The sequence below is a fragment of the Saccopteryx bilineata genome, chromosome 1 (assembly GCF_036850765.1).
Source record: "Saccopteryx bilineata isolate mSacBil1 chromosome 1, mSacBil1_pri_phased_curated, whole genome shotgun sequence".
Taxonomy (NCBI): Eukaryota; Metazoa; Chordata; class Mammalia; order Chiroptera; family Emballonuridae; genus Saccopteryx; species Saccopteryx bilineata.
The window spans coordinates 154397397-154405340 of NC_089490.1; positions in this window are offsets into that span (position 1 = coordinate 154397397).

Genomic DNA, 7944 nt, shown 5'->3' on the forward strand with positions numbered 1-7944 from the left:
CATTAAAGCATATCCTACATACAGAGGAATGCACACAGCTCAATGGATGTCTTAGTCCGTTCCAGCTGCTATAAAAAAATACTGCAGAGTGGTTTACAAACAACAGAAATTTATTTTTCATAATTCTGGAGGCTGGAAGTCATAGATCAAAGTACTAGCATAGTCATGTACTGGCAGGGAACATCTTCTTGGTTCATAGATGGCATCTTCTTGCTGTGTCCTCACATGGCAGAAGGGACAAGGGATCTCTCCAGGGTCTCTTTTATAAGGCCACTCAACCCATTCATGGGGGTCCTACCCTCAAGACCTAATCACTTCCAAAAGGCCCCATCTCCTAATACCATCACTTTTGAAAGTTAGGATTCAACAAATGCATTTGGTAGAGGGATATATTCAGACCACAGCAATGAATTTGCATAGCCAGAGCTCACCCATATATTCACCACCTAGCTCAAGAAATACAACAACGCTGGCCATATAACTTGATTGGTTAAAGCATTGTTCTAATATGCAAAGGTTGCAGGTTAGATCCCCGATCAGAGCATCTACAAGAATAGATCAATGTTTCTGTCTGTCTGTCTCTCTCTAAAATCAATTAAAATTAAAATAATTTTAAAAAAAAGAGCCTGACCAGGTGGTGGCACAGTGGATAGAGCGTCGGACTGGGGTGTGGAGGACCCAGGTTCGAGACCCGAGGTCGCCAGCTCGAGCGCGGGCTCATCTGGTTCGAGCAAAGCTCACCAGCTTGGACCCAAGGTCGCTGGCTCGAGCAAGGGATTACTCAGTCTGCTGAAGGCCCATGGTCAAGGCACATATGAGAAAGCAATCAATGAACAATTAAAGTGTCACAACGAAAAACTGATAATTGATGCTTCTCATCTCTCTCCGTTCCTGTCTGTCCCTATCTATCCCTCTCTCTGACTCTCTCAGTCTCTGGAAAAAAAAAAAAAAAAAAGCCTGACCTGTGGTGGCACAGTGGATAAAGTGTCGGCCTGGAATGCTGAGGTTGCCGGTTCAAAACCCTGGGCCTGCCCGGTCAAGGCATATATGGAAGTTGATGCTTCTTGCTCCTCCCCCCTTTCTTTCTCTCTCTCTCTCTTCTCTAAAATGAATAAATAAAAAATTTTAAAAAAAAAGAAATCTAACATTTCCAGCCTTCTAGATACCATCCTCACAGCCCTTCACAGCTACCCCGCCACCACACTGTCCTGAATTCTAGCAGCGTAGATCCATTTTGCTTGTTTTCTATTTTATTTAAATGGAGTCATGGAGTATATTCTTTTGTGCATCTGACTTCTTCTACTTCACATGATGTCTGGAAGGTTTAATTATGTCGGCACATGTAGTAGAGGCTTGTTCTTTTTCCTTACAGTAAAGTATTCATCATGTGCCTCCACTGCCATTCATCAGCTCAGCTTCCTACTGATGGGCATTTGGGCAGCTCTATGTTTTGGCTATTATGAACAGGGCTGCAATAAACAATCTAGAATGTACCTTTTGGTCAACATATTCACTCATTTCTGTTGTACCTACAATTCTAGAATTACAACCACAAAATAGAATCTTGCCATTCTAGAATCCTAGGGCTATAAAATTCTTGGCTCTTAGAACTATAAAAGGGAGGCTCTCTCCAGAGTATGCCACACCTTTCTTCTCTCCCAGCTGTGATCTTTAACTTTCTCTCCTAAACCCTAAGAATCCCTGTGAGACTTGCAACAAGGGAAGCAATGGGCAGCATCAGCTCACCCTGGGCTAACTCCCTAACCCTGTCTCCAAGGCTATCTTTCCTCTGACTTTTCAGTGGGCCAAAGCAGCCTCTCTCAGGCTCACTTCTTCCCTATAATGTTTGCAGAGAGCCAAAGCAGAGCACTGCCCAGTCTCTCTCCTGTTGCTTCTTCTGTCCTAACACTAAGCGCTTACTTTGTTTCACTGTTCCCAGCTTTAAAAAACATATTCTCGGCCCTGGCCGGTTGGCTCAGCGGTAGAACGTCGGCCTAGCGTGCGGAGGACCCGGGTTCGATTCCCGGCCAGGGCACACAGGAGAAGCGCCCATTTGCTTCTCCACCCCTCCGCCGTGCCTTCTTCTCTGTCTCTCTCTTCCCCTCCCGCAGCCAAGGCTCCACTGGAGCAAAGATGGCCCGGGCGCTGGGGATGGCTCTGTGGCCTCTGCCTCAGGCGCTAGAGTGGCTCTGGTCGCAACATGGCGACGCCCAGGATGGGCAGAGCATCGCCCCCTGGTGGGCAGAGCATCGCCCCTGGTGGGCGTGCCGGGTGGATCCCAGTCGGGTGCATGCGGGAGTCTGTCTGACTGTCTCTCCCTGTTTCCAGCTTCAGAAAAATGCAAAAAAAAACAAAACCCCAAAAAACAAAAAAAACATATTCTAAAAAAAAAGCCCCCAAAACTATATAGCATATGCAGGGTAATGAACACACATTATACAGATGATGTATTATAGTATTGTACACCTGAAATCTGTGTAATTTTATTAACCAATGTCACCCTGGTAAATTCAATTAAAAAACAAAAACAATGAATAAAACACTGCAGACTTAAAAAGAACTATAGCATATGTTCTCAAGGGGGTGTAACACTCCTAAGGAAGCAAAAATTGGTTCTTGGGGAGCAAAGAAAATTTTACTCTTTCTATGTATAAAGCATAGATATGCATATAATACACAAACATATTTACAGTATATTTGTGGTACTAAAATTTCATTTACAGACTGACCAGGCAGTAGCACAGTGAATAGAGTACTGGACTGGGATGTGGAAGACCCAGGTTTGAAACCCCAAGGTCGCCAGCTTGAGAGTGGGTTCATCTGGCTTGAGCACATGCTCACCAGGTTGAGCGCGGGGTCGCTGGCTTGAAGGTGCAATTAAAGACATGACCCAATGGTTGCTGGCTTGATCCCAAAGGTTGCTGGCTTGAAGCTCAAGGTTGCTGGCTTGAGCCTAAGGTCACTGGCTTGAGCAAGGGATCACTCACCCAGGGGTGGGACCAGGCAGTGGCACAGTGGATAGAGTGTCAGACTGGGATGCGGAAGACCCAGGTTCGAGACCCTGAGGTCGCCAGCTTGAGCGTGGGCTCATCTGGTTTGAGCAAAAGTTCACCAGCTTGGACCCAAGGTCGCTGGCTCGAGAAAGGGGTCACTTAGTCGGCTGAAGGCCCACGGTCAAGGCACATATGAGAAAGCAATCAATGAACAACTAAGGTGTCGCAACAAAAAACTGATGATTGATGCTTCTCATCTCTCTCTGTTCCTGTCTGTCTGTCCCTAACTATCCCTCTCTCTGACTCTCTCTCTGTCTCTGTAAAAAACAAAAACAAACTAAGGAGCTGCAACAAAGAATTGATGCTTCTCATCTCTCTCCATTCCTGTCTGTCCCTATCTGTCCCTTTCTCTGACTCTCTCTCTCTGTCAAAAAAAAAAAAAAAGTCATTTACAGTGTATCTGAGGTACTAAAATTTACAGTATATTTATGGTATTAAAATTTTCCTTCAGAGGGTGACAATAAAAAACAGTTGAAGCCCTGGCCAGTTGGCTCAGTGGTAGAATGTTGGCCCGGTGTGTGGATGTCCCGTGTTTGATTCTGGTCAGTGCACACAGGAGAAGCGACCTTCTGCTTCTCCAAACCTCATCCTCACCCTTTTCTATCTCTCTCTTCTTCTCCCACAGCCATGGCTTGGTTGGAGCAAGTTGGCCCTAGGCACTGAAGATGACTCCGTGTTCTTGCCTCAGGTGCTAAAAATAGCTCAGTTCCCAAGCAATGGAGCAATGGCCCCAGATGGGCAGAGGATCACCCAGTAGAGGGTTTGCTAGGTAGATCCTGATTGGGGTACATGTGGGAGTCTGTCTGTCTGCCTCCCTGTTCTCACTTAGGAAATAAAACTGTTGAAAAAACTGAAAGGAACGAATGATTCTAGAATCTAAGCACTGCAGTATCTTTTTTTTTTTTTTTTTTTTTTTTTTTTTTTTGTGAGAGGAGGAGAGATAGAGAGGCATACTCCCACATGTGCCCTAACTGGGATCCACCCAGCAACTTCATCTTGGGCCAATGCTCAAGTATTGAGCTATTTTTAGTGCTTGAGGCTAATGTGCTCCATTGGAGCTATCCTCAGTGCCCAGGGCCATATGGAAACAAATCAAGCCACTGGCTCGGGGTAGGGGAGGAAGAGAAGGAGTAGATGGAAGGGGCGAGAAGCAGATTGCTCTTTTGTTCCCTAACCAGAAATCTAACCTGGGATGTCCATACACTGGGTGGATGCTCTATCCACTGAGCCACTGGCCAGGGCCACAGTATATTTTTTAATAAAGATTTTATTTATTGATTTTACAAAGAAAGGAGAGAGGGGGTGGAGTGAGAAGTATCAACTCATAGTTACTTCACTTTAGTTATTTATTCATTGCTTATCATATGTGCCTTGACTGGGGAAGCCCAGGGTTGCCAACCCGAGACCTTAGTTCCAGGTTGACACCTTATCCACTGTGTCACCACAGACCAGACCGAACTGCAGTATCTTAACTTTTGTTTTTGAGGTTTTTTGAGAGAGAGAGAGAGAAAGAGAGATGGGGAGAGAGATGAGAAGTATCAACTCATAGTTGCTTTACTTTAGTTGTTCATTGATTACTTTTCATATGTAACTTGACCAGGGAGCTCAAGCTGAGCCAGTGAACACTTGCTCAAGCCAGAGACCTTGGGCTCAAACCAGCAACCTTCAGCTTCATGCCAGCAACCTTTGGGCTCAAGCCACCAACCTTGGAATAATGTCCATGATCCTGTGCTCAAGCCGATGAGCCTAAACTCAAGCTGGCAACCTCGGAGTTTTGAACTAGGACCTCAACAGTCCAGGTCAATGCCTTATCCACTGCACCACCACCAATCAGGCTCTTTCTTTTGCTCTCTCTTTCTTTTTCTCTCTCTCCTCCCTCCCCTCCTCCCCTCCCTCCCTCCCTCCCTCCCTCCCTCCCTCCCTCCCTCCCTCCCTCCCTTCCTTTCTTCCTTCCTTCCTTCCTTCCTTCCTTCCTTAAATTTTAGTGAGAAGAGGGTAAGCAGAGACAGACTCCCGCATGTGCCCCAACCAAGATCCACCCAGCAAGCCCAGTAAGGGGTGATTCTCTGCCTATATGGGGCCCTGCTCCATAGCAACTGGAGCCATTTTTTAGTGCCTGAGGCAGAGGCCATGGAGCCATCCTCAGCGCCTATGACCAACTCGTTCCAATAGAGCCATGGCTGCAGGAGGGGAGAAGAAGAAGAGAGAGAGAGAAGCAAGAGGGGGGGTTGAAAAGAAGGGGTGGAGAAGCAGATGGGCACTTCTTCTGGGCACCTCTCCTGCGTGCCCTGACTGGGAATCGAGCCTGGGACATCCACACTCTGGGCCAATGCTCCAATGCTCTACAATTGAGAGTCAACTGTCTAGGACCCAATCAGGCACTTTTGTGTGTGTTTGTGTGTGTGTCAGAGAGAGAGAGAGAGAGAGAGAGAGAGAGAGAGAGGCGGGGGGGAGAGATAGGGACAAACAGACAGAAAGGCAGAGAGATGGATGCATCAATTCTTTACTGTGGCTCCTTAGTCTCCTTAGCTGTTGATTGTTTTTTCATATGTGCCTTGACCGAGGGTGGGGTGGGGTGCAGCAGAGCAAGTAACTCCTTGCTCAAGCCAGCGACTTTGGGCTTAAGCTGGTGAGCATTGCTCAAACCAGATGAGCCCTGCTCAAACCAGATGAGCCCTTGCTTGTGGCGACCTCGGGGTTTCAACCCTGGGTCCTCCACGTTCCAGTCCAACGCTCTATCCACTGTGCCACCACCTGGTCATGCACTTCAAATAGATAGATTCTTAGAGTTTTGCAATCTCAGAGTAAGAGCAGAGAATTCTAGAATCCAGAACTGAAAGTTACTGACTTTCAAACCTGGATGGAACTCTCCAGATAGGGTCAGCCAGCTGCCTCATTTTGTTGAGAAAGCTGAGGCCCAGAGATGGCCAAGGTGTATCCAGAGAGAGACACACACAAGCCAGTGATGCAGCTAGGTTTCTCTGAAGCCTGGCTCACACACTCCCCTACTCCACATAATACCCTCTAAAGGTTGAACCTGGAGCAGGGGCAGGAGACTCACGCTGATCCAGACAGGGCTCTGCTCTCTCAGCTGTTTTTCTCTCTCTCTCTTTCTCTCTCTCTCTTTTTGTTTTTTCTTCTTTTTTCTTTTGCTTCTTTATTTTACTCCCCCCCCCCCCAGTGGTTTCTGATGGCCCTGGGCACATGCCCAGCCCCTATAAGACAGAATGGTGCAGAGCACCACCCTGGCTCCCAATCCCAAGAGATGCCCATTCCTCTCCAGCTGGCAGGACCCACCCACTGTCTTGCCTCCAGGGTGGTGTGTTATGGTTGTCCTGCTACCCTCCACTCCTGCAGTGATGAGGGGGCCAATTACCAATTAGCAGAGGCACCAGGCTGTGAGTTGTTGGCAGCTGTGAGGGAACAGGTGGGCTCAGGTCCACCTGAACAGCTGGCTTCCCCACCCCTGAACAGCTGCTTCACAGCCCGTAGGGACCGCTGCCAATGGTAGAACCTGAAGATGAAGGGGTTGGGGGTGCTGGGCTTCAGTTGCAACAGAAGAAACCTTTGGCTGGGGTTCATGTCAATTATACAGACCTGGAAGCATGTCTCCACTCCGCCATTTACTTGTTGCATGACCTTGGGCAAATAATTGACCCTTCATGATCAGGGTGATGGAAGTCATGATGAAGATGATTGGAGCTCTTTTTTTTTTAAATCTATTTTGATTTGAGAGGGGGATGGTGGGAGGAGCAAGAAGCATCAACTCATAGTAGTTGCTTCTCACATGTGCCTTGACTGGGCAAGCCCCAGATTTTGAACCAGTCGCCACAGCATTCCAGGTTGAGGCTTTATCCACTGCACCACCACAGGCCAGGAAATTGGAGCTCTTGACCGTGGTAACTGAGTTCATGATGAAGCAAACCAGTTGGCAATTATCTCACAATAACCCCGCAAGGTAGGAATGTTAGCTTTGTTTTTCAGAAGAGGAAACAGGTTCAGAGCAAGCACCTGCCCAAATTTACACAGCATGGCAGGAACAGGGACCCTAACGTCTCACATGAGGTAGGAGGCTCTGACCCTGAAGGGAGCAGGAGGCTGGATTGGAAGATGAGCACTTCGAGGAAGAGGTTGGCCGGCTACGAATGAACCAGATCTCTGGCTTTTGGGGTAAGCCTCATCACGTGCCCCTCGTCCTGCCCCACCCTCCCCCTTTCACCCCTAGGAGTCTTCGCGCTGCGGATGGCCTGCGGTATGACTGTGGCTGCTATTGCCCAGGGTGCCTAGCTCTGGATCCGACGCCCCTGGGGACGCAAGGACTCAAGTAAAGGCGCAGGTAGTGGTGCTGAGGGCAGATGGTTCCAGAGGCAATGCCTCCACGTGGTGGAGGCGGGAACTGCAGCTGCTTGGTAAGAATGGACTGTGTCCCCATCTACCACTTCTGGAAGGAGGGAGGGTGGGGCTGGGGAGTAAAAAGAGGGCTATAGATGGAGAAGGCTGTCCCCTACATCCATGCTTTTCAGAAGCAGGGACACTTTGCTTCCAGCCTTTTGTCTAAAATCAATGCAGAAGCCAAGACAAAGCCCCCAGAGATGGGCTGGAAAAAGTCTGGCTCTCTTAAGTGACTGTCCCTTCTTTGTCAACCCCCACCAACAGGTATACCTTCCTATACCTGCCCAGGGGGCCCAAACGATGCCTGAGGCACAGTCTGTGGAGGTGAAGATAGCGGGCATCCCTAGGGAGGACCAGCAGGGCCATGGCTTCCATTCCATCTCGCCCCCCACCCTCAGTGGTGTCTGGCCCCCAATCCTTGCCCCAGATTCAGTCATCCCATTTTTACAGGCAGAATCTCTCCTGGCCCAGGCTCCTCTGGGTAGCCAAGGCCAAGAAG